General features: G+C 42.4%; 1 protein-coding gene across 3 annotated transcripts in view; it reads right to left on the bottom strand.

Annotated features, from left to right (window-relative positions):
- Positions 1 to 24,250, bottom strand: part of AFF1 (AF4/FMR2 family member 1) — a 139,946-nt gene that overhangs the window by 57,528 nt on the left and 58,168 nt on the right. The window lies entirely within an intron of this gene.

Genomic DNA, 24,250 nt, shown 5'->3' with positions numbered 1-24,250 from the left:
AAGTCAGACTCCAACCAAGCATAGATTTTAGGGTGAGAGTCCAACCTGCCAAAAATAAAGTCTTAAAGTTAAATGTCTCTAGCCCTACATGGCTTCCCTGGTGGCTCAGAGGTTAAAGCATCTGCCTGGAATGCTGGAGACCCGGGTTCGATCCCCTGGAGAAGGAAATGGCAACCCACTCCAGTACTCTTGCCTGGAGAATCCCATGGAGGGAGGAGCCTGGTGGGCTACAGTCCTGGGGTCACAAAGAGTCAGACACGACTGAGCGACTTCACACACACACACACACACACACACAAAATATTGCCCCAGAGATAGACCCTAAGAAGAGAGATTACCTAGCTTCTTAGAGGAAAGACCCTCTTGCTTATTCTCAGGTAAACAAACGACAGCTGCTGTTGCTAGTATCACGAACACAGTGTTTAGGAAATGTCACTTTCCAGTCTTTATAAAGTGCAAGACAATGGAAAAGTAAAATCTTTTAAAAAGAAAAAAAAAATACTTTTTCCTTAACTAGAGATATGGAACAAATTCCCTGACTTCATGGTTTTCAAACGGAATAGCAACTTTCTGTGTCAACCGATGAGCCAAGTGCCTTGGGCAAATCCTCCTATACAACCCCTGCACCCCCACCCAACAATACACACACTTTTTACTGGCCCCGTGGTACAGAAAAGTGCTGCTCTTCCCAGTCAGTTGGTCCAAGGTTTGCCTCACAGCCAGAGTGTAGATGGAAAATGGTTCTTTTCAGGGCTCTCGTTTCTCATTCGAGTGTAATTTAATACAGCACTGGTCGATAATTCCTGATCTGGGGTTTACTAATCCACCATCTTCCTCATTCCTGTCTCCTTAAGGAAAAGGAAACGTGCATACAGCATTCACACTGCCCTGGAATTGAATCTAGAGGACATGTCAAATTTCAAATGCAATTTGACCTGCCTGGGTCTGGTTTTAAAACATGTAAATTTCACAGAGACAGTTTTATTGAAACGTTTACAATTTGTTATTTTTGAGGTAGGGGTCTGAAAGTTAAGAGAAACAGTCAAAGAGTCAAGTGTATCGCCTTTCTCTGCTGGCCCAATTGGACCTGCCCTTAGGCACTGTGCATGTTAACAAGAGGACTTGCTTATCCAGTTTTCATTTTTCAAGACTATTAAGGAATGTCTAAAAACTGGACCAAATATTACCGCACAAACGTCAGAAACAAATGAATGCTGTTGTGACCTGAGGGTAACATGCAATTATATCCTATGGTTTTAATTTTTCACATGTGTCATTAGGAACAATAACAATTAGGAATTGAAGTGAAATCATCAGAACAAAGCAGAGGACTGCTGACTCTGGTTAAATAGTTGCCGCCATCCTTTCTGTCGCTGGAATGAGAATTCAATTAAAATATCTTGGCAGGACTTTGCTGGCAGTCCAGTGGTTAAGAATCTGCCTGAAAATGTAGGGGACATGGGCTTGATCCCTGCTCTGGGAATATCCCACATGCTGTGGGGCAACTGAGTCCATGTACCACAGCTACTGAGCCCACTTGCCCTAGAGCCCACGCTCTGCAACAAGAGAATCCTGGGCATTACAACTAGAGAGGTGCCCCTGCTCACGGGGGCCAGAGAAACTAGAGAAAATCCACTTGCAGCAACAGAGACCGAGCACATCCCAAAATAAGAAAGGAAAATAAATAAAATATCTGGCAATCGGGGGGAGGCAGCTGGTGGAAGGATGGGGTAGGAGGTTGGAGTTAGCAGGTGCAAACTATTATATGCAGAATGGATAAGCAACAAGGTCCTGCTATATAGCAGAGAGAACTATATTCAATATCCTATGATGAACCATAAGGGAAAAGAATTTAAAAAAGAAAACGTGTGTGTGTGTATATATATAACTGAGTCACTTTGCTGTATAGCAGAAATTAACACAACACTGTAAATCGACTATATTTCAATTTTTAAAATATTAATTAAAAAATCCGGCAATCAATGAAATAGTGAAGCACAGTTGGAATGAGGGCAGAAAACCATTGCCCACTGCTTCGAACAGAATGGGGTCAGGAAGCGACCATGTCTGAAGACTAAAAGACTTTCTGATCTTTGTAATATTACTCAAGCCATCAACACTTAGCCAAGATGTTTGATGTCACTAAAAGATTTATTTTTCCCTAAAAATTGTATTACGTGAGATGAGCCAGAATTGAAGAAATTTTTTCTGTAGATTATTGTTTATTGGTATCAGAGTAAGATAAATAGTGCTAAACAGTCACCATTTAACCTGATTAAAATTCTAACTAAAGCCTAAGATTCAAGCATGAATTGGTTAATTCTCATATCAGGTCCATTATGAAAGTGGGGTTATATTAAAAGGGTGCCAGAATTCTATTCAAACACATGAGGATATATCATATTTAAAGCTCTCCAAGCAGCACTGTTTATAATGGCAAATAACTGGAAATGATCAAATGCTCAAGAACAGGAGTCTAACTAAAGATTTTCACAGGGTTCCCATATAGCAGTATGTTATAAATAAAATGGACATCAACATATATAAAATGATGTAAATGCATGTGCTGGCATGGAAAGATGCTCAAGATATTTTCAACTTTTTCTTTAGAAAGAATTTCACACTCATAGAGAAAATAACAAAGACAGTAGAGGAAATTTCCACAAACCCTTCACGTGGATTCTCCAAATGCTAGCATTCTACCGCACTCGCTTTGTATTTTTCTCTCCCCCCTTCCCCACATCTACACTGAGCCATTCAAGAGTGTGAGAGAGTGAGAGTTAATGACCTTTTATCTCTAAATACTGTTGTGTATACCAAGGCATGCTTTAAAGCTTTTTTTAAAGAGGGTTGGTTACAAGATCGTCTGTATAGCGTGAGCCCATTTTTTTAATATGCTCCATCTACCTGAGATGGTATCATCACTCTTCCCTGACCCAAATTAGAGTCTCTTAAACTAGAGTACAGTAGGTATTTCAGCTGTGCTTGCAAAGAAAGATCCATACGGACAGGCTGCCTTGTTTTTAAAAAGTACAATTTGGCACCTCCAAGTCTGCCACTGGAAGGAGAATTTCCAAAAAGGGAGGGGTGCTTCAACAAAGCGTTATAGCTTAATCCCCTTCCTTGAAATCCACTTTGCCCACAGCGTATCCAGCTGAGTCCTGCCACCCCTGCTCAGAGAAGCCAGGCTCTCCCTTTAACACTGGGGCCAAAGAGTAAACAAGCAACCTCTCTGAAGCACGGCCAAGTTCAGGCTGGACATCTTTAGGTAAGATTTCCTCAAAGAACAAGAGGTGATTAAAAAGCAGCAACAACAAAAATGGATGCTAACTGCATGAACGCAGAAGTTCTAGTCTGGGGGTTCTTTCCTGTCTACCAGTCCTTCTGTGGCAGGAACACTGACTTTAGCATTTACCCCCCAAATCACACGGCAGTCTCCCACCCTCAATATCTAGGTTCCTAGAGGAGACCAGCTTAGCTACTCTGTACATCTGTGTGTGTTTGCGTGTGTTAAGTTGCTTCAGTCAGGTCTGACTCTTTGTGACTCTATGGACTGTAGCCCACCAGGCTCCTCTGTCCAAGCGATTCTCCAGACAAGAATACTGGAGTGGGTTGCCATGCCCTCGTTCATGGGATCTTCCTGACTCAGGGATAGAACCTGGGTTCTTAAGTCTCCCCACTCCAGCAGGTGGGTTATTTATCACCAGCACCACTTGGAAAGCCCTCACACATTCGGGGGTCCTGTATATAGACAGACCTCCCGATGGAGCCCTCACTTTCCCAGGGAGTATGGCCTTAACACAGGAACCAAAATCCTACTCAACTTAAAAAACAGCTACTTGCTGAATACACATTGTACTTGTTACTGCATTAAACTCATATTATTTCTTATAGAAATATGGAAATAAAAATAGAAATATGGGAAAAAAAACCAAACAAACTTTTTGGCCAACCCAATATTATTTCCTCCATTTGATACCATCTATTTATTACAAGATGTACCATCATTAGCTTGGCAGGGGAAAAACGTTAAGACACGAAATGTACTCATCAACTGTAGATACATCCCTTATTACAGATGCTGAAAAATAAAATAAAAATCTGAGGGAATTCTGTATTCCCTCACAAAGAGTCAGACCCGACTGAAGCAATTTAACACACACACAAACACACACAGATGTATAGAGTAGGTAAAGCTGGTCTCCTCTAGGAACCTAGATATTGAGGGTGGGAGACTGCCGTGTGACTTGGGGGGTAAGTGCTAAAGTCAGTGTTCCTGCCACAGAAGGACTGGTAGACAGGAAAGAATTCCCAGACTTGAGCTTCTGCATTCATGCATTTAGCATCCATTTTTGTTGTTGCTGCTGTTTAATTACCTCTTAATTCTTACATTAATCTTGTGGTATTACCCCACTTTTTAAAATGAACACTGAATTCTAAAGAAACTAACTTACATGTCCAGGGCCACACAGGCTCAAGTGACTAAGCCCGCCTTCCTAATATTGCTGCGATACTGTCCCCAAAACCTCAACTTCAGGCCAGACACAAACATACCAGTATTTAAGGAGACGGGGATCTGATCCCAATTGTTGTATGCAAAACCAAAACCGTTTTTCAAAGAGTACTGTTTCCCTTGGGCTTATGCAAAGAAGTGGGTAATCAGCGTTAACTGCCTCTTACTACTGTGGGTACTTTAGACCAGCAAAAGCAGTGATGCTGGCCTCGGTCTGATTTCTCACTCCTCCTGGAATGACATTTTGTAATCCTAAGGAAATGCACTGATACCAAAATAAAAGATGTCAGTAAATGTCCCCTAAGCATGACACAGTTTGTTTTAATAAGCTAAGAAGAGGCGGATGGAAGAAATATACCTCACCACTGAGACCACGGGGCTCTGGCAATATTGTGTTTTAAGTCTCTCAAGTTTCAACAGAGCAGCACTTTTTAAAACAATGCTGTTCTCAAAAAAGGCTTAGTTATCACTAACCAACACTGCAGGGAGCACAGAGGCAGCGTGCTGCTGAAGGCGGCCAAGAGATCTTGGATCCTAGTTCTGGCTCCGCTGAGGATCGGGTCTTGCAATGCTGGCTAAGGTTCAACTTCTCCGGGACTATCTCCTCGTGGCAATGAAGGGATAATATTACCAATCCTAACCACTTCGCAGGGTTGGTATGAAGGTTAAATGTGAAACTTTAAAAACTCTCAGGAGGCACTGATACGTGAAATCAACACACGGGGCCAACATTATCAAGGTGGTCTTCACTGGCAGGACAGCTTTTAAAGAAACCCCAAAGGTTCTCTCTCAGCGTATGTTTTAGAAAACTAAACAAAAGCTCACACTATTTTTCTTCAGACACAGCGGGTTGACCAAAAAGTTCATTCAGGTTTTCCCTAAGAGCTTATGGAAAACTCGGATGAGCTCTTTGGCCAGCTCAGCCACCTCTCAGCCTGTGGTTCAATCTACGGCCATCTGCCACGCTGCTCGTGCACGCGCGCGTATGCTCAGTCGTGTCCGACTCTTTCCAGCCCCGTGGACTTGTACCCCGCCAGGCTCCTCTGCCCACGGGAGTCTCCAGGCAAGAAGACTGGAGAATCTCCACTTGCTCCTGCAGGCGATCTTCCCGACCCAGGGATGGAACCCACGTCTCCTGTGCCTGCTGCATTGGCAGGCGGATTCTTCACCACTGGAGTTCACCTAGCTCCATCTACCTAGCTAAGCCACACTCCTCCTGCCCCTGTGGAACCCCTTTCCCTCTCCCACCTGTGTTGAGATGAGTCCTACTCAGTCTTGAGTTGCAGATTAAAAACCACCTTTTGGGAAGCACTCCTTAATTCCCTCACTCCTGAAACAGAGCGAATGTGCCCATGGCTGTGTGTACTTTTCCTGCCAAAGCTCCTCCCATCCCACCATCTCTGCTTCTTCTAGATCACCAGTTCCAGAACTGCAGGGGCCAGGTCTGCCTTCTGAATCACCAGTCACACACTGCCTGCCACACAGAAGCCACCAATCAACATTTGCCATTGTGGTTTTCAGCCTCTGAACTCAGAATATGAAAACAGATGTCCAATTTGGAGAGCTTTAGAGACTTTCTAAATACTGTAGCTTCTCTGAATAATAAGCCAACATCTTAATGAACAAACTACACAGAGGTAAACATACCAGAGACAGAACGGAAACTGTTTTTCATTGTTTTCTCCTTCCACACATTAAGATTACTCTTAGAAACTATTTTTCACATATCAGATTGGCAAAGCAAAAAACGAAAGAACTGACAATACTCTGTCTATGAGAGAGACGTAGGGAAACAGGCACTCAAATTCCGGGGCTGGTGGGAGGGCAATACCGCACACTCTCTGAAGACAGCAGTTTGGCAAGAGTCACCAAATTGTAATTTCCCATACTCTGACCCAGCAACTTGAGCTCGAGCACTAACTCCTAACTGCACAAAAAGATATGTGCACAAAGTTATTCATTTCAGCCTAGTTTGCAAATAGTAAGGTACTAAAAGGTCCGTCTAGTCAAGGCTATGGTTTTTCCTGTGGTCATGTATGGATGTGAGAGTTGGACTGTGAAGAAGGCTGAGCTCCAAAGAATTGATGCATTTGAACTGCGGTGTTGGAGAAGACTCTTGAGGGTTCCTTGGACTGCAAGGAGATCCAGCCAGTCCATTCTGAAGGAGATCAACCCTGGGATTTCTTTGGAAGGAATGATGAAGCTCCAGTACTTTGGCCACCTCATGCGAAGGGTTGACTCATTGGAAAAAGACTCTGATGCTGGGAGGGATTGGGGGCAGGAGGAGAAGGGGATGACCCAGGATGAGATGGCTGGATGGCATCATGGACTCGATGGACGTGAGTCTGAGTGAACTCAGGGAGATGGTGATGGACAGGGAGGCCTGGCGTATTGCGATTCATGGGGTCGCAGAGAGTTGGACACGACTGAGCGACTGAACTGAACTGAACTGAAGGTACTAAAAAAAAATCTAAATGCCCATCTTTAGGTAGCTGGCTAAGAAAACTGTGTTACAGGCCCCTACACAGAAATACTATGCAACCATGACAAAGAATCAGGGCGCTCTTCATGCACTGAGCTGGGTAATCTCTAAGATGTATTGTTAAGGGGGAAGGGGAAGGCACACATGCAGCATATGCCAGGATTTGAATAAATGAAAAGGTGATGTCAGAAGAGAACATGTATGTCAAGTTACTTATGATCCATAAAATACCACTGGGAATAACACAGAATAAATAATAAATAACATAAATAACATAATAAAGAAGGCTTTAACATCAACTACTTCTAGAAAGGAAAATTAACTTGCGAGAGGGCTAGCGTAATGGGAAGATTTTCATCGCATACCTTTTTACTGTCTTAAAATTATTTTTATTTTTGGCCATGCAGCATATGGAATCTTAGTTCCCCAAACAGGAATCAAACTTTTGCCCCCTGCCTTGGAAGCACAGAGTCTTAACCACTGGACCACAGGGGAAGTCTGTTTTTTTTCACTTTTTCAATTCTGCATTAAGATATATATCATGTATTCAGAAATAAAAATACAAAAATAAGATTGAGATTCTTTTTTAAAAATATAAGAATAAACATTTTTTCTCAAAAGTGCAGCCCAAGGTCTCTGACACATTTGTGCTTACTCTCTCTTAGCCTTCCTCTATGTACCGAGTAACTTGTCTTCTCCCAACACACATCTCTGAATCTGTTCACAGCTTCCTCCCTCGTGCTCGGGGTTGCCCCATGTAACACTCAACACAGAGAACTGTTCCTAGATTTACTTCCAGCCTTCCTGTGAGGTGCTTCTGGGGAAACCTAGGACTTGGTGTCTCGCCCAGTATTTGCTGGCTACTACACTCTTGCTTCCCAAATGAGACTATTGCAAAGTCCTTCAAAGAGACGTATTTGGGGGGTGGGGGTGGCCTCTCTTTTAATCAGTCATACTTATTACATACCAGGCAGATACACATGACGTAAACAAAGTCTTACCGGACTGTTGTGGGGACAAAATAAGACAATGCACGTTAAAGCTGATGCCACACAAATAAACCTAAGCATTTATCACAAAGATGCCATGATCCACATTTCCCAGAGATGGATCAGAAGAGGAAACCAAAAGGCCTGCCTGAGCAAGGTTCTGACATAAAATTCATTTTATTCTGTAAATACAAAGTAAATTACCTACATAGCTAGGCCAATTCCAAGAACTTGCTCATACCACTGGGGTGTGCCTACTCGAGCTGGAAAAAGCACAAGGCTGAGCAGTATTATTTCTTCAGAAGTGTCATGCCCTTCGGGGATCTATCTAAACGTCAACTTCCACACCCAGTATTCTAGCTAAGAATTTTTTTAAGTCCCTGGACAGATTTATGGAAACACTTACAGTACAAAGATGGAGAAGGAAATGGCAACCCACTCCAGTATTCTTGCCTGGGAAATCCCATGGGCAGAGGAGACTGCAGTCCATGGGGTCATTAAGAGCTGACACGATGGAGCATCAGCAATAGCACAAAGAGGAAAAAAAAGGAAAACTGTGGACTGTTAATATGGAAGGAAGGATAAAGGATTAGAAAACAGAGAACAAGACACCCTTCACAGTTTTCCTAAAGATGAATAGTTCAGTTCAGTTCAGTCACTCAGTCATGTCCAACTCTTTGCGACACCATGAATCGTAGCACGCCAGGCCTCCCTGTCCATCACCAACTCCCTGAGTTCACTAAAACTCACATCCATCGAGTCGGTGATGCCATCCAGCCATCTCATCCTCTGTCGGCCCCTTCTCCTCCTGCCCCCAATCCCTCCCAGCATTAGAGTCTTTTCCAATAAGTCAACTATTCACATGAGATGGCCAAAGTACTGGAGTTTCAGCTTTAGCATTATTCCTTCCAACGAACACCCAGGACCAATTTCCTTCAGAATGGACTGGTTGGATCTCCTTGCAGTCCAAGGGACTCTCAAGAGTCTTCTCCAACACCACAGTTCAAAAGCATCAATTCTTCGGCGCTCAGCTTTCTTCACCGTCCAACTCTCACATCCATACATCACTACTGGAAAAACCATAGCCTTGACTAGACGGAAACTTGTTGGCAAAGTAATGTCTCTGCTTTTCAATATGCCATCTAAGTTGGTCATAACTTTCCTTCCAAGGAGTAAGCGTCTTTTAATTTCATGGCTGTAATCACCATCTGCAGTGATTTTGGAGCCCAAAAAATTAAAGTCTGACACTGTTTCCACTGGTTCCCCATCTATTTCCCATGAAGTGATGGGACCAGATGCCATGATCTTAGTTTTCTGAATGCTGAGCTTTAAGCCAGCTTTTTCACTCTCCTCTTTCACTTTCATCAAGATGAATAGTACTATAATGCAAACTAATTTTGACGTCAAACTCTTCCTTTAAAAAATGAAACACCCTCCATCTCTACCCAAATATTTTCAAACAGCAGCAAGGGTCAGAGTAGTATTTTTCTTAAAAAGGTGATTAAGCAGCAATATATAGCAAAGAATTACTCACATGTTCCCTGGAAGCCTACTCTGTAATGTCAAACTGGTCTGCCAGGTGTGGAGGGCACCACAATTAATGTTACACTGACTGCAGATATCGCTATAGTTCTCCAAGTAAATGTTTCAAGGAGAAAAGGAAAGACTGATGAAGGACAAGATTATTTTCAATGATGAGAATCTATAGGTCACCTACAGCTATCATCCAACAAAAATTTACTGTGGAAAGCCCAAGCAATCCTACTCACATTGGAAGATCTAGGAAGGGGGAAGCAGTGCGGAAACGGGGGTGTCACAAACACTGGTTGCCCATTCCTGGAAGTTCCTTCACCTTGACTCGGCATCTACCTTCAACTCCAAATGGTAACCCAAGCTGTTCTGTCTCCCCTGAACTCGTTTCCTACAGGCAGTGGATGCATACTCAGTCACATCTAACTCTTTGTAACCCCATGGACTGTAGCCCACCATGCTCCTCTGTCCAAGGGATTTCCCAGGCAAGAGTACCAGAGTGGGTTGCCATTTCCTACAGGTAGGGTCTGGGTTTATTCATCCCAGTATCTCCTAGGGCCTTGGCATAATTCTGGAATAGCACAGATACGTTAAGTTATATTTGTCCAATGAATAAATTTGATTTTGTCATCTCATGGCATCTTCAACAGAATTCTCAAACATGTTCAGTTCAGTTACTCAGTCGTATCTGACTCTTTGCAATTTTGGGAGTTTCTCAGACAGCCAAGTTTCTGATGTGGCAGGGGCATCAGAACATGATTGTTGGAGGAGGGCTACATTGGGCAGGCTTGAGTGGGGTAAAGGAAGAGTATCTCTCTCCTCGAGTCGGAAGATCAAGAAACAGTCTAGGATAGGGACTCCTCTGGTAGCCCAGTGGCTGAGACTTCTCGCTTCCAATGCAGGGGGCCTGGGTTTGATCCCTGGTCAGGGAACTAGATACCACGTGCCACAACTAAAGATCCCACATGTTGCAATTAGAACTCAGCACAGCCATATAAATAAATAAATATTTATTTAAAGAAAAAAAAACGTTCAGGGTAAATGCAGAAAGAGGATGCTGGCAGCTTGGGAGAGGCACTAGCACCCAAACCCACTTTATATTAAATGACAGCTAATATCCACAAATGTCCATAAAGTTCATTTTAGGTAAACTGCTCCTTTATAAGCTCCTATATTATCTGTCTGTATTTCACCAGCTAAAGCAAAAACAGGCTAAAAAATGGGGAAAAAAAAAAAAGATCCTAAATATCATCATTGAAACTTATAATCCCTTACAGGAAGGAGTATTTTGAACTATATGTAGTTAAAAGATCAACATGAGTAATTAGAGCCTTCTATTTCTTTCCAGGCACTTTGATTGTTACCAGTGAAGCAATTTGCTTTAATTAGTGTCATAAAGAATTTATTTTTCTAAGTATATAAAATTTATAAAAGCTCATAATTTATATTAACTGAACTACTTAAAATATTCTGGAAATTCTGTTTTGATCTCTATTAAAAGAGGGCATCTTTTCGTTACGAAATCTAGAGTATAGTTCTTAAGATCTGGTCTAAGTAAATAAAACAGGAACTGTGAATAGCTGTTTCCTACATATATGTTATAACACTTACTTTATATAAACATACAAATGAATATGAAGGGACTAATAACAGTGCTAGTTTCATTTATTTTATTGCTATTAAATTTCCTGAGATCACACAAGTATAAATTTTGATATATTTGTAAAGCTTCTACAGAGTCACATGAAAGTTTTTATTTTAAAAACACTACTTATGTTGCGGCAATATATGCAGAAATATTTTCAGTAAACATTCTTTATGACCATAGGTCAACTAGCTTCTTGGTGTTAAAGTTACGAGGGGTGGGGTGTCCCCAAGGTGGGTTTAAACAGACTTAAAAACAAAGCAAATGTAGAGAACTTACCGTTGTTTGACAGTAAATATGTCTAATCCCTGTTACTCGCCAACTTTCTAACTTTTTGACTGTGAACCATTACCATTCGCCATGTAATAAGGAATCAGAAAGCCCCGATGGTCTAGGACTTAAAAACACTGTGCCTTTGATGGAAGATCACACGAGACCCCACGAAGCCCACTGTGGGCACAGCAGCCATGAATGATTAAGACTGGCTAAAAGGCACTGCTTTAAAAAAAGGGAAAAAGGCCTCACAAAGAGCAAGTCTAGACACTGGTTCCATTCCAGTGATAATAAACGGACAAGTTCTTTCAAACGGTCCCAACTCTATGACCTATTCTACTCACTAAAACAACATTTAGAGTTGGTTTTTGTTTTTAAGAGGAGTTTCATTTTCATTTATGGGTGGGTACATGAATTTGCAAAGCATGAGCCGTCTTCACCCCTTTCAGGGAGGATGTTAAACTGGAGTGTGATGGTGTTTTGTGACCACGCTCACTCCATTCCCATCCTGCTCGGCTCCTTCTCCACCCTCCCACAGACAGACACACACACAGCCACACGAGCACACACTCTTTCACAAACCATATTAAGTGATGGTTCTAAAACAATGCTACGAAGTTACTTTGTCAACCGTGATAGGATTTATAGACGCATAAACCTGTGTTACTGTTCCTTTTTGAGTTTATGTGCCCACTTAATTTAAGTGACGAGCAATGTTCAGGAACCATGTCTAATTCTGTGTTTCATAGGGTGCCTGGACATTTTTTTTAATTGCTGGGCAGTAGTGAAGACTACAGAGGCACCAGGGGAAAAAAAAAAACAAACCTTTCCATCAGTTTCTGGATGAGGTTGAAAGAAACTGAAGTCATAAGAATAAGATAAGTCATTTAATCCACTCTTTGTCTAAAAGGACATAAAGATTTTTATCCTGGGCTTTTTCCAGCAATAATCTCAACAGTCCCCCCTGGGCTAGGTGTTGGTTGTCTGTCTCCTGGCATCATGATTTTTAAAAACAAAAAAAACAGAACTGGGGCGGGGCGGGGGCGGGGTGGGAGGAAGGAGAGAAAATTACTGAAGCGGTAGACCAGAGGCAATATATACTCTGAGGAAACAATCTGAGCTTCAAACTATCTTGGGGATTACTGGTACTATAATAAACACCGAGGAGAGAAAGCAAGTAAAGATGGCTTTCCCCTTTATACCTTAATCCTGAATTAGAAAATTCATTTTTTTTGTGTGTGTGTGGAGCAGGGGAAGTTTTTAATATTGGGTGGTAACAAACAGGTTACTTACCAGGGCCTAGAAAAAGGGCCAAAGATCATTCAAGAGAGTACAATTATTTAATACAACATTATGATGGTTATAAATCACATACTTAAGCATGTTAAAGAGCACCGAAATTTAAGAGACTATTGCTTCTCTGTCCATGGAATTCTCCAGGCAAGAATACTAGATGGGTTGCCATTTCCTTTTCCAGGGGATATTCACCACCCAGGATCGAACCTGTACCTCCTCCATTGTAGGCATATAATTCACTGTCTTTACCAGGGAAGCCCATTTTCTTTTCTACAATTTATTAAAAAGCAGATTCATTTTAGAGGGGGGTAAAAAAAAAAAAAAAGCTTCTAATTCCACTGACTCTCAGGTAGGTTTAATAAGCTTTTCCTTTTCATGGACTGTCTTGGTATGTAAGTATAGACAAACTGTATGAGACTTCCAGAACGTTCATCTCATGAAGTGACTGAGCGAACTGGCAAAAGGGAACAGAGTTAATAACAAAAGTTTTGAATAACCGTCACTCAGCAAGTGTCAGTTTGTTTTTAAATAAATACAAGGGACAGGCTAGATAAATATATATAAAAGAATTATTCTTGAATTTATTTTAAACAGGTATTTAATATGTGCCAAGGAGAAATTTTCCTTTGCTTGTAAAATAAATGTGCTCTAATTCCTGAATTTGAAAGCATTAACCATTTGTACATCTACCACAATTCTACCATATTTAAGACCACAATTCTAAAAGTTATCATAGGAGACAACAGGTTTATGCTCATTTTGAAAACAAACAGCAGTGAGCGACTCTATGCCCATCTGTTTCCATCTCAATAAACTTCTCTCAATCCTTCTGACTCATCCCCTCACACTAACACACATGCAATGACGTATAAAAGTACTCTTTTGACTTTAATCCAGAGCCCTTGACCCAAGACTCCAACTGGCTTCCCTAGTGGCTCATACAATAAAGAGTCTGCCTGCCATGGGGGAGACCCAGGTTGGATTCCTGGGTCGGGAAGATCCCCTGGAGAAGGGAATGGCAATCCACTCCAGTACTCTTGCCTGGAAAATCCCATGGACAGAGGAGTCGGGTGGGCCACAGTCCACGGGGTCTCAGAGTCAGACACAACTGAGTGACTAACATTTTCCGGGCACTCAACCACATTTGTCCTAACTCCCAATATTCCTGCCTTTACTGTCATTCCTGTGTTCTCCTTTTTCTTCTACACATTCTAGAATGCAGAATCTAGGTGCCAGAGAAGAGAAACTATGAAAAATAGGTGGTTATTCTAATAGGAACAACAAAAGCAACTCTGCTTGAAAACTGCCTTTAGGAGATGGGAGGGCCAATCCACCAGAGGTAAATTAAGCCTCAATTGTGCACCAATCCAACTGTGGCCCCCGGAACTATTCCACACACCTGGGCCAAGCCCCAGAGGGGAAAAGGCTCCTGGAACCTGCTTCACTTTTTCCCTGATATTATCATAATCACACTGCCAGTTTGGGGGAGGGCCACAGGCCCTTGGGGGCTGGGGCAGTGTGTGTGTTGGGGGTGGGTCCTTTCAATACGTTCTTTAATTGGTATAAAAAAAAGTGAAAGCGTTAGTTGCTCAGTTGTGTCTGACTCTGCAACCCCACATACTATAGCCTGCCAGGCTCCTCTGTCCATGGAACTCTCCATTCAAGAATACTGGAATGGGTTGTCATGCCCTCCTCCAAGGAATCTCCCCAACCCAGGGATCGAACCTGGGTCTCCTGCATTGCAGGCAGATTCTTTTACTGTCTGAGCCATCAGCCAGCCAAATCCTCTGTAAAAAAAAAAGCAGTGTTATTAATATTGTCACGATAATGCTGTCTACCAAGTAGCATTAAATGAACCTGAAAAGCTTTAGACTGGCTCCTGAGCAGGTAAGTCTTATCTGTTAGTGAAACTTCTCTTTCAGTGAAACTTTTGAGAAGCATCTCAATGTCAAAAAGTTGATTTCTTAGTAGATTCTCTCAAAAGCTTTTTGTAAGACAAATAAACCAGTTTTTTCTGGACTTAACTAGAACACAACCTTGAAAAACAAAAACTTGTGAGGAACACAAAGCTGCCTAAGTCTGAGGGTCAACACACCTCCAACTCGGCTTCATGACATAGCTCCTACTTTGAAAAGCCAAAAGGCATAATCTAAATTTAAATCAATCAATAAAGAGTTTGCACGGTAACAACTTGAGGGTTCTGCCTGCTTTCTCATTATTTCTGCCCAATTTCTGAGCTCTCTCACCGAGAGAAGAGTCTCTACTGTTCAACCTTAAAGTGAACAAATTTTAATTTTTGAGGGGAAAAAGTGGAAACACCGTCATGTTCTCTAGTCAGCCTTTCATCAGATAAATTTCCAGAAAGATACAGACTATGTGATTGTACAAACTATGCTGATCAAGTTCAGTTCAGTCGCTCCGACTCTTTGGGACCCCGTGGACTGCAGCACACCAGGTTTCCCTGTCCATCACCAACTCCTGGAGCTTGCGCAGACTCATGTCCACCAAGTCAGTGATGCATGCTGATCAATGAAACCCACAAAACTACTAGAACATTAAAATGTATCCACTGGGGGCTTCCCTGGTGGCTCAGCAGTAAAGAATCTGCCTGCCAATGCAGGAGACAGGAGTTTGATTCCCTGATCTGAAAAGGTACCACATGCCGAGGAGCAACTAAGCCTGAGTACCACCACTACTGACCCCCCCGGCTACATGAAGCCCACGCGCCTAGAGCCTGTGCTCCACAAGAGAAGCCACTGCAATGAGGAACCCACACACTGCATCCAGAGAAAAGTCACGGAGCAGTGAGGAGCCAGCACAGCGAAAAATAAATAAATAGAATTTTTAATTGTATCTAGTACACCCGCTTGCACTAAAGATTACTTCTAAATATTCCTAGACTAGTAGAAATCAATATGACACATGTTAAAACTTGGGTAGGACCTCCACAATCTTTTATTATATTTGACTTAAACTCCGTTTGTCTGCTGAAAAACCAAGCAATAAAAGCCAAAAGGGAGCGGAGGGGTGGGTAGTGTACACGTGTACAGACAAATATTCAAGCTTTTATGACGCCAGTATCTTCGATCTGTACTTTTACTGTGGGAAGATTAAAAAAAAAAGTCTATTTTTTTGCCAAATTTGGTTTGCCAAGTGATCCAGAAGTTCAAGATCAGAGTTTGAAAGTTGGACAAAATATCTGACTAGTAAGTAACTGCTTATTTTTAAATGTTTTTCATTTCTTTCAAATGCACTGCTTTAAACATGCTGTGATTCAGCAGAGACGGAAAACACGACCATGATACTTTCTCCGCTCTTGCCCCATTATGTCATTAGACAGAGACATGGAGAGAACGGAAAATCCATAATCCAACAACCATGCAAATCTCAGGAGGTAAAACAAGTCTCCAGGGGCAGCCAAAATGAAAAAAAAAAAAAAAAAAAGCCACAGCGCACCACCTGTCTGTTACCTATCAAGTGTACACCAAGGGAGGGGACAAGGGGAGGGACTGGATGCCTGAGTCTAGAAGGCTTATTTACACCTTGTTTGTGAGGTCATGCACACAGCAGCACTCAACCACACAGTTTATTTGGATCCTTCACTCCTTTGATGTCAGCCCCTAAGCAAGAGAAGAAAAGGAGGGAAGGAGGAATGAAGCCGAGTGGGGAAGGGAGGGAGCAGGAGGAGAGGATCCAGAAGGGGAGAGAGAAGGCGGTTGTCCTTGGAGGGCTCGGTCTTCCCACCTGAACCTCAGTCTCGCGCTCACTGGTACTTACTGCAGGGCAGCTGTGCATGGGGGCACTTACCTCCGTGAACATGTCTTACTGCCTTCCTACATGGCCAAGAGGCTTTCCTGTCTCCACACAGCCCCTGGCCAGCCCTAATCGGTGCCACTGGGTCACTGTCTTTTGCGCTGGCAGCTGCAATGGCGGCCCTGAGAGGAAAGAACTTTTCATCTCTTCCCTTGGACCGAGCCATAGGCAGCAAGCAGCGAGCGCTCCCAGGCACAACTCCCCTGGCTCTGCTCCGAAAAATGCTCTCTCAAGTACACCGTTGCTTAGCAATATTTGCCTTCCCCCTGTACGTCTGAAATTGGCAACATCTGTCCCTTTGGCAGTTTTGACTTGTGCACAGCGCCATGCTCGTAGTTTAAAAACACATTCCGCTTGATGACACAGGCAATCCTCCACTCTTCCCATCTCCACGCAAAACCATGAATGTGGAAACCTCCCCCACAACAAGGTTTAATCTTCACTTGGTTTTAAAGATCGCCGATCAAAACGTCCACAGGATTCAAAATACTGAAGCTCAGTAGGAGTTCCTATTACATCCCACGTATATAGTTCTGTCTACACAATTACACCTGAGGGTGTGTCTGAACTAAAAATCTCCTTTAGTCTGAAATTTTTTTTTATGTAACATTTTCTATCATAAGGTATTATGTGTAGATACTTATTAGTAAAATAAGATATAAAGGCAATTCATTCATGGTGTAGGGAGGGTAGATTTCATGCTCACACTATAGCCCAACCTCACAAACAAAGATGCCAAGACATACACACACACACACTGACACAGATCAATGGCAGAGGAACCTAGGAAGTCTAGAGAACAAAAGTTCATTTAAGCAATTACAATGTGATGAATTTCAAAACAAATGACCTTAAGTTTCCTAAGTTTTTTATGCATCCCTCAACACAGCCATCTTAGTGATTTACTGAGGTTACTCATTAACACTATAAAAGTAGTTCATAATACTGTAATTTTATACATGGGGAAAAAAACTAATAAACATAAAACTTTATGGGTAGTATATATGTTCTGCATGTAATTTTACTTTTTATCTAGCACATCAAAGAGCAATAAAAGTAATAATATTAAAAAGCATAAAAATCCACTAAGAATTGAACCATCACACTATGTGCCTTCAAACTTGGGCATGTAGACATTTTTGTTCACTTAAACAAATCAGGCTACAATTTTCTTTTTCCCCAAACTAATCTTAACATATTACAAACACATGTTCTCAAAAACATTTTATAGGAACTGAGTTCCAGCTACAAAGGGCAGGCTGACCTAACACTCTCATCAAGTCTCTACCCAGAACTGACAGAAGCACAAAAGCCTGGGTGATACCAACGGCCACTAAAAATACATCCAAAAGGTCCTTGATGAGGTTTAACAATAGCCCTAAAATTCCATAACGTGCTTAGATTCATAATCCTGCTTCCACCCCAGATGTGAAATCTACACCAAAGAACACACTTCTCCCCAAGGCTCATCACTCACTACTTGCCCAGGTTCATACAATAATTCCTGTGAAGTCAGGCTTTTTTTTTTTTTAACTGCAGTTTATGGGAGAAATTTGTGCAGACTTAGCAAACAGGAATTCTCAAAAATCTCAGATATTCCTCCACTTCATCCTCAGTGGTTCTGGCCTTGCAGGGTAGTGCTTATGAGCAAAGTTCCGAGTTGGACATACCAGTTTCAAAACATGACCCTGCCAGGGACCAGCTATTTAAGTTCTCTGCATGGAAAGAGCTTAAGCACAGTGCCTGGTACACAGTACATTCTCAATAAAACACAGACATCATTTTCACTCAGATATTAATCTTACCATGATACAAAGGCCTCAGTCTTTCTGTTCCCCCTCTTTCAATCTACTAACCTTTCCAGCTTCTCCACCCCACCACCCAAACACAACATTTATTTAATGAACATCTATGAAAACTTCCTCTGGAAAGGGGACATGAATGCTGAAGGAATGAAAAAGTGAAAGTGAAAGTCACTCAGTCATGTTCGACTCTTCGCAACCCACGGACTATAGCCCACCAGGCTCCTCTGTCCATGGACTTCTCCAGGCCAGAACACCAGAGTGGGCTGCCACTGATTCTCCAGGGGGTCTTCCCAACCCAGGAACCAAGCCCAGGTTTCCCGCACTGCAGGCAGATTCTTACAGATTCTCCCGCATTGCAGGCAGATACCAACTGAGCCACCAGAGAAGCTCTCGAAAGGAAAGAACAAGTCTGTAACTGTTTAGTACAATCCTTGTTGGCACCTCTCTGTGATTTCTCTTTAAACAGCCAGTCTCTTTAGCTCTGAGGGAGCCATCATCTACTAGACACCTGTGTCTGCAATAGGTTTCTAATAAATTCTGAAGTAATTAATGTGGGGAAAACAGGAGGATTTGTAGAGGCTGGGAGACCTGGCCCTGGGGACTAGGAGAATGGTGAGAACCAGGGCAGGGCTGTGGTGCTGTCCATCCGGCAAGTGCTGATAAGCCTTGGGGGTTTGATTGAGACTGTCTTCAGGAGACCCTCACATCAAGCCATTTATGGGACACGAAGAAAGTGCAGAATACACATTCCCCGAGATGAGTTCCAGGCCCAACAGGGAAAAGCAAGAACTGGCCATTTAGCACTGCCCTTCTACATGACTGTCCCTTTATGAGGCCACAGTGGGCCACTAGAAAGCCAAATCCTAGCGTTTACTTAACCAACTACTAGAGCATTATTGAGAATGTCTCCACTCTGAGGCTTCTAGCGTGAGACCTGCTCTCAAGAGTGAATGCCACAATCTACCCCACGTTGTCAATCAATCAATAAAATATCACGTCTGCAAGCAAAGGGACTAAAACACAGACTGTAACACTCTCATCAAAATCAGCTCTATTTTCATTACCATCCAGTGATGGTTCTACCCTTATCTGATATTCTGAATAAAATCGATGGCCCCTCTATTGTTTTCACTCCTGAAAATACTCAATATTCAAATAGTCCAGCCCCATTCTTCTTCATCCTACCCACCCAATAAGTTGCATGACAACCTGCTGGCATAATCAGAAATACATTTCACACAGTAATATCATAAAAGCCTTCTGAAAGATACTCCTCACTCAAAAATGCCGACCATATGGCATTAGCAGCAGGAAGAGCAGTAACAGCTGTCAGTAGTAGAAACATTTATTAAGCACCAGTTGGATGGAGAAGCAGAAGAACAGGGGAAAGAAAAATGATGAACAAAATTTGGTTCTGAACTGAGGAAAGTTTTTCGAGCATGAAAAGTTCCCTCACTGATAAAGGCAAAGAGATGTCTTAAGTCACACTGAGGCATCAAGCTTATTCTGGACGCTGCGTCATCTCTAACTGAACTTCCTAATTTTCCATGACTCAAAGTCTAGTCTGAAACAGTTTTACCCCAACTTCAGTCAATTTCACCGTCCTGACAGTGATACCATATTATAATACTACCTGTACTGTTGTTTTTTTTAAAATCAACTTATGATCAATCCACTTTTTTACTTGGCTTCATCTTAAGTAATATTTATGAAATTCTGGGTTTGATGTGCTGGAGTAAATATATTTTTTGAACTCACATTAAGATACATAAAAATTGGTGCCCATAAAAAGAATACATAAAAATTGTTTTGGAAGTTCATGCTCTAATCAATACTATTTAAACCAAACACTAAATGAACATCTTGGGACATGTTGATGATTTTGGCACCCCACTCCAGTACTCTTGCCTGGAAAATCCCATGGATGGAGGAGCCTGGGGGGCTGCAGTCCATGGGGTTGCGAAGAGTCGGACACGACTGAGCAACTTCCCTTTCACTTTTCACTTTCATGCGTTGGAGAAGGAAATGGCAACCCGCTATGTTCTTGCCTAGAGAATCCCAGAGACGGGAGCCGGGTGGGCTGCCATCTATGGGGTCACACAGAGTCGGACACGACTGAAGTGACTTAGCAGCAGCAGTGATTCCCTACCTTGTAAAATCATCCTACTTTATTCGTGTACCCAAGTGTTGCCTGTCCCTCACAAATTACATGAAAACAAGGGCCTACTCATGCCTTTCCTACCTGAACCCAGAACACCAGTTAACACCATATGATGTATAGCTCCATCATCTTTTTTCCATATGTTCCATGATGCTCAAATATCAACACAACTGAAAGCCCTGACAAGTTCTCACAACAACCAATAAAACCCTGGAATCCTGAAAATGCAGCAGGACTCAATATTTAATTAGCAGCACAAAGTATTTATTCAAGCCTCTTATTTTAAAAAGCACACTTTAAAACATGAGTAAAACTAAACCCATGGTATGGAATTTCATTACATCACCAAAACAACTGAGAAGAATACCATCAAATCAACCCCAAACATTAGGATAGCTCTTAAGACCCTGGTGACTACTAAATATAATTGCAATGTCAATGGAGACAACCTGAAGATGGGTAGTGGACACTTCGCCCACAGTGTGAATTTGCTTTTACTCTCAAGGGAAGGTGGGATATTCCAGTTATTATATGCTAGGCTAATATATTCTACTTCATCTTCATAACACCCCTGTGGTTCAGGTAGAATTGTCCCACTTGTAAGTAAAGGAAAATGAGCCCAGACAGTCTGACTCTACAATGTTAGACATTAGAAACATTCAGTACAATTCAGTTAGTCGTGTCCAACTCTGCAACCCCGTGAATTTCGGCACACCAGGCCTCCTTGTCCATCACCAACTCCCGGAGTTCACCCAAACTCATGTCCACCGAGTCGGTGATGCCATCCAGCCACTGTCGTCCCCTTCTCCTCCTGCCCCCAATCCCTCCCAGCATCATAGTCTTTCCCAAGGAGTCAACTCTTCGCATGAGGTGGCCAAAGTACTGGAGTTAGAAACATTACATCCCATTTAATATTTCCTTTGTTGTTGTTCGTTAGGTCACTAAATCGTGTCCGACTCTTTGCAACCCCACAGACAGCAGCACGCCAGGGTTCCCTGTCCTTCCCTATCTTCGCTTCACTTAACTATCCTTCACTTCAGTATTCACATCAAATATTCCTTAAATATTTTCTTAAGGCCTTAATATTCAAAACTTTTCAACTACCTCAATTTCAGATTATAAGTCAAGACAAACAGACAGTGTTAAAATAACCATGATAATGGTGTGATACACAAGCTATTTATTAAATAATTACTATATGCCAATCACACATCTAAGGGTTTCACAAACATTTTCTTGTTTAAGCCTAAAAACTAAGAAATATTCTATTACTATTTCTGTTTTATAGATTAGAAACTGAGACTTGAGCAGTATTTTTTAGTAGTTGAGTAATTTGCCTGTAGTCTAACTGCTAATTCAAGGTAAAAATAAGATTCAAACCCAAATCTGCCTTAATCCAAAATCCACGCTCTTAACCACTACCTATAATGCCTGAAAGTTCTATTGGATTAGTGCCTCAGCTCATCCCACCCCCCCCCCCAAAAAAAAATCTTCAGGTGTATCTTCCTACCCTCCAACAATATCCAGAGTGCTTAGCATTCCATGGATTACATGTCCTATTATATATTATTCATCCCTAGTTATAAAATTATTAAGATGTCAAAATGCTCAGCAAGGATATTGCTAGGAATAAAAAAGATGACATCTAAGAAGAAAGAATAGTTTGGAAATTCTCCCCAAAACAGTCACAGCCCAGTTCTTCAACAGTATGCTGCTGCTGTTGCTAAGTCATTTCAGTCGTGTCCGACTCTGTGCGACCCCAAAGACGGCAGCCCACCAGGCTCCCCTGTCCCTGGGATTCTCCAAGCAAAAATACTGGAGTGGGTTGCCATTTCCTTCCCCAATGCATGAAAGTGAAAAGTGAAAATGAAGTCTCTCAGTCATGTCTGACTCTTTGCGACCCCATGGGCTGCAGCCTACCAGGCTCCTCCGTCCATGGGATTTTCCAGGCAAGAGTGTTGGAGTGGGGTGCCATTGCCTTCTCCCCAGCAGTATGCTAGCTATACTAATTAGGGCTTCCCTGGTGGCTCAGCTGGTAAAGAATCCGCTTGCAATGAGAGAGACCTCGGTTCAATCCCTGGGTTGGGAAGATCCCCTGGGGAAGGGAATGGTTACCCACTCCAGTATTCTGGTCTGGAAAATCCCAAGGACTGTCTAGTCTATGGGGTCACAAAGAGTCAGACATAACTGAGTGACTTTCAGTCACTTATACTAATTAAGGATACTTGTACAAGTATAAAATATTCTACTCTACAGACCCTGGGCTGTAGAGGTGGGCTTCCCAGGTGGTACAGTAGTAAAGAATCCGCCTGCTAATGCAGGTTCAGTCTCCAGGTTGGGAAGATCCCCGGAGGAGGAAACGGCAACCAGAATTCTTGCCTGGAGAATTCCAGGGACAGAGGAGGCGGGCTATATATAGTCCATGGGGTCGCAGAGTCAGACATGACCGAGTGACTGAGCATGCACAGACCCTGTACACTATAGAAACTTAAACGTGAGCTATCTATGTAATTCCAGGATCAAAATTAATAAGACCAGCTCTGGGGGGAGGCTCGGGGTGGTGGTGATGGAGTCTCTGGAGCCCCCCAACACCCGCGTCAAAAGTCAGAGCTTTATATCCTCCCTCTCTGATGCAACCAATAAAGGCTGTTCACAAGATGAAAACAAACATACACACACACACACACACACACACACACGTTGCCAAGATCAAAGGAAGGAAAGCAGTTCTTGTTTGCTGAATGGGTGTTGAAAACCAGCTTCCGATCATTCACTGTAAAAACAAGAAAAGTAATTTAGAATAAAAGGTACTAAAGGGTATGCTAATAGACTTGATATAGGAAATAGCATCACAGTTCAATTGTGAGAATTCAAACTCTTTTTTAAAAAAGAACCATAACATTTTGGAGCAGAAAAGGGCATAATGATTATCCACCCCCTCATCACACACAGAAAAAAAACTAAGCAAAGTGCATTTCTAGTTGGTGATAAGGAGGGTAAGAATCTACATTCCATTGTTTATGGTAATAGCGAAAACTTTGGGGAAAAGGGGGGCGGGTGGGAATTCTCAAGTAGGCTAACTTATGGAAGTTTTTCTTCAACCAAAATACGAACAAGTGTCTAAATTATACACTTAGCAGTTTATAGGAAAACATCTTCACATTCGGACACAAGGGCCAAAAGATATAGAAGACATGTAGGACCTACTTTATGATGTTTCATTCAAAAGTTTGCAACTCAACCCCTTTCCAGTTTCACTGTGTGTGTGCTCACACATGCACTCACTGGCTTGAGTTGTGTCCATTTCCTTATGGCCCCATGGACTACAGCCCACCAGGCTCCTCGGCGCATGGGATTTCTCAGCCAAGAATACTGGAGTAGGTTGCCATGTCCTCCTCCAATGGATCTTCCAACCCAGGGACTGCACAGGCATCTCATACATCACAGGTGGACTCTTTACCCACTCAGCCACCTGGGAAGCCCCTTTTAGTTTCACCAAGGGACTTTCTGGTAGTCTAGTGGCTAAGCCTCTGGACTCCCAATGCAGGGGGCCTGGGTTCAATCATTGATCAGGGAACTAGATCCCACATACCACAACTAAGACCCAGTGCAGCCAAATAAATAATAAGTATTAAATCTTTCTGAAAAGATGTGTCTTTTGCACGTCTGGGTTCTCATCTCTCATCTCCCTCTGCCCAGAGGGAGACACAATCACACGACAGAGAGATGCAGTACTTCAGGGA

Source organism: Oryx dammah, unplaced genomic scaffold (assembly GCF_014754425.2).
Source record: "Oryx dammah isolate SB20612 unplaced genomic scaffold, SCBI_Odam_1.1 HiC_scaffold_3, whole genome shotgun sequence".
Classification (NCBI taxonomy): Eukaryota; Metazoa; Chordata; class Mammalia; order Artiodactyla; family Bovidae; genus Oryx; species Oryx dammah.
Note: the sequence above shows the minus strand (reverse complement) of the source record. Positions and strands in the feature narration are given on the sequence as shown.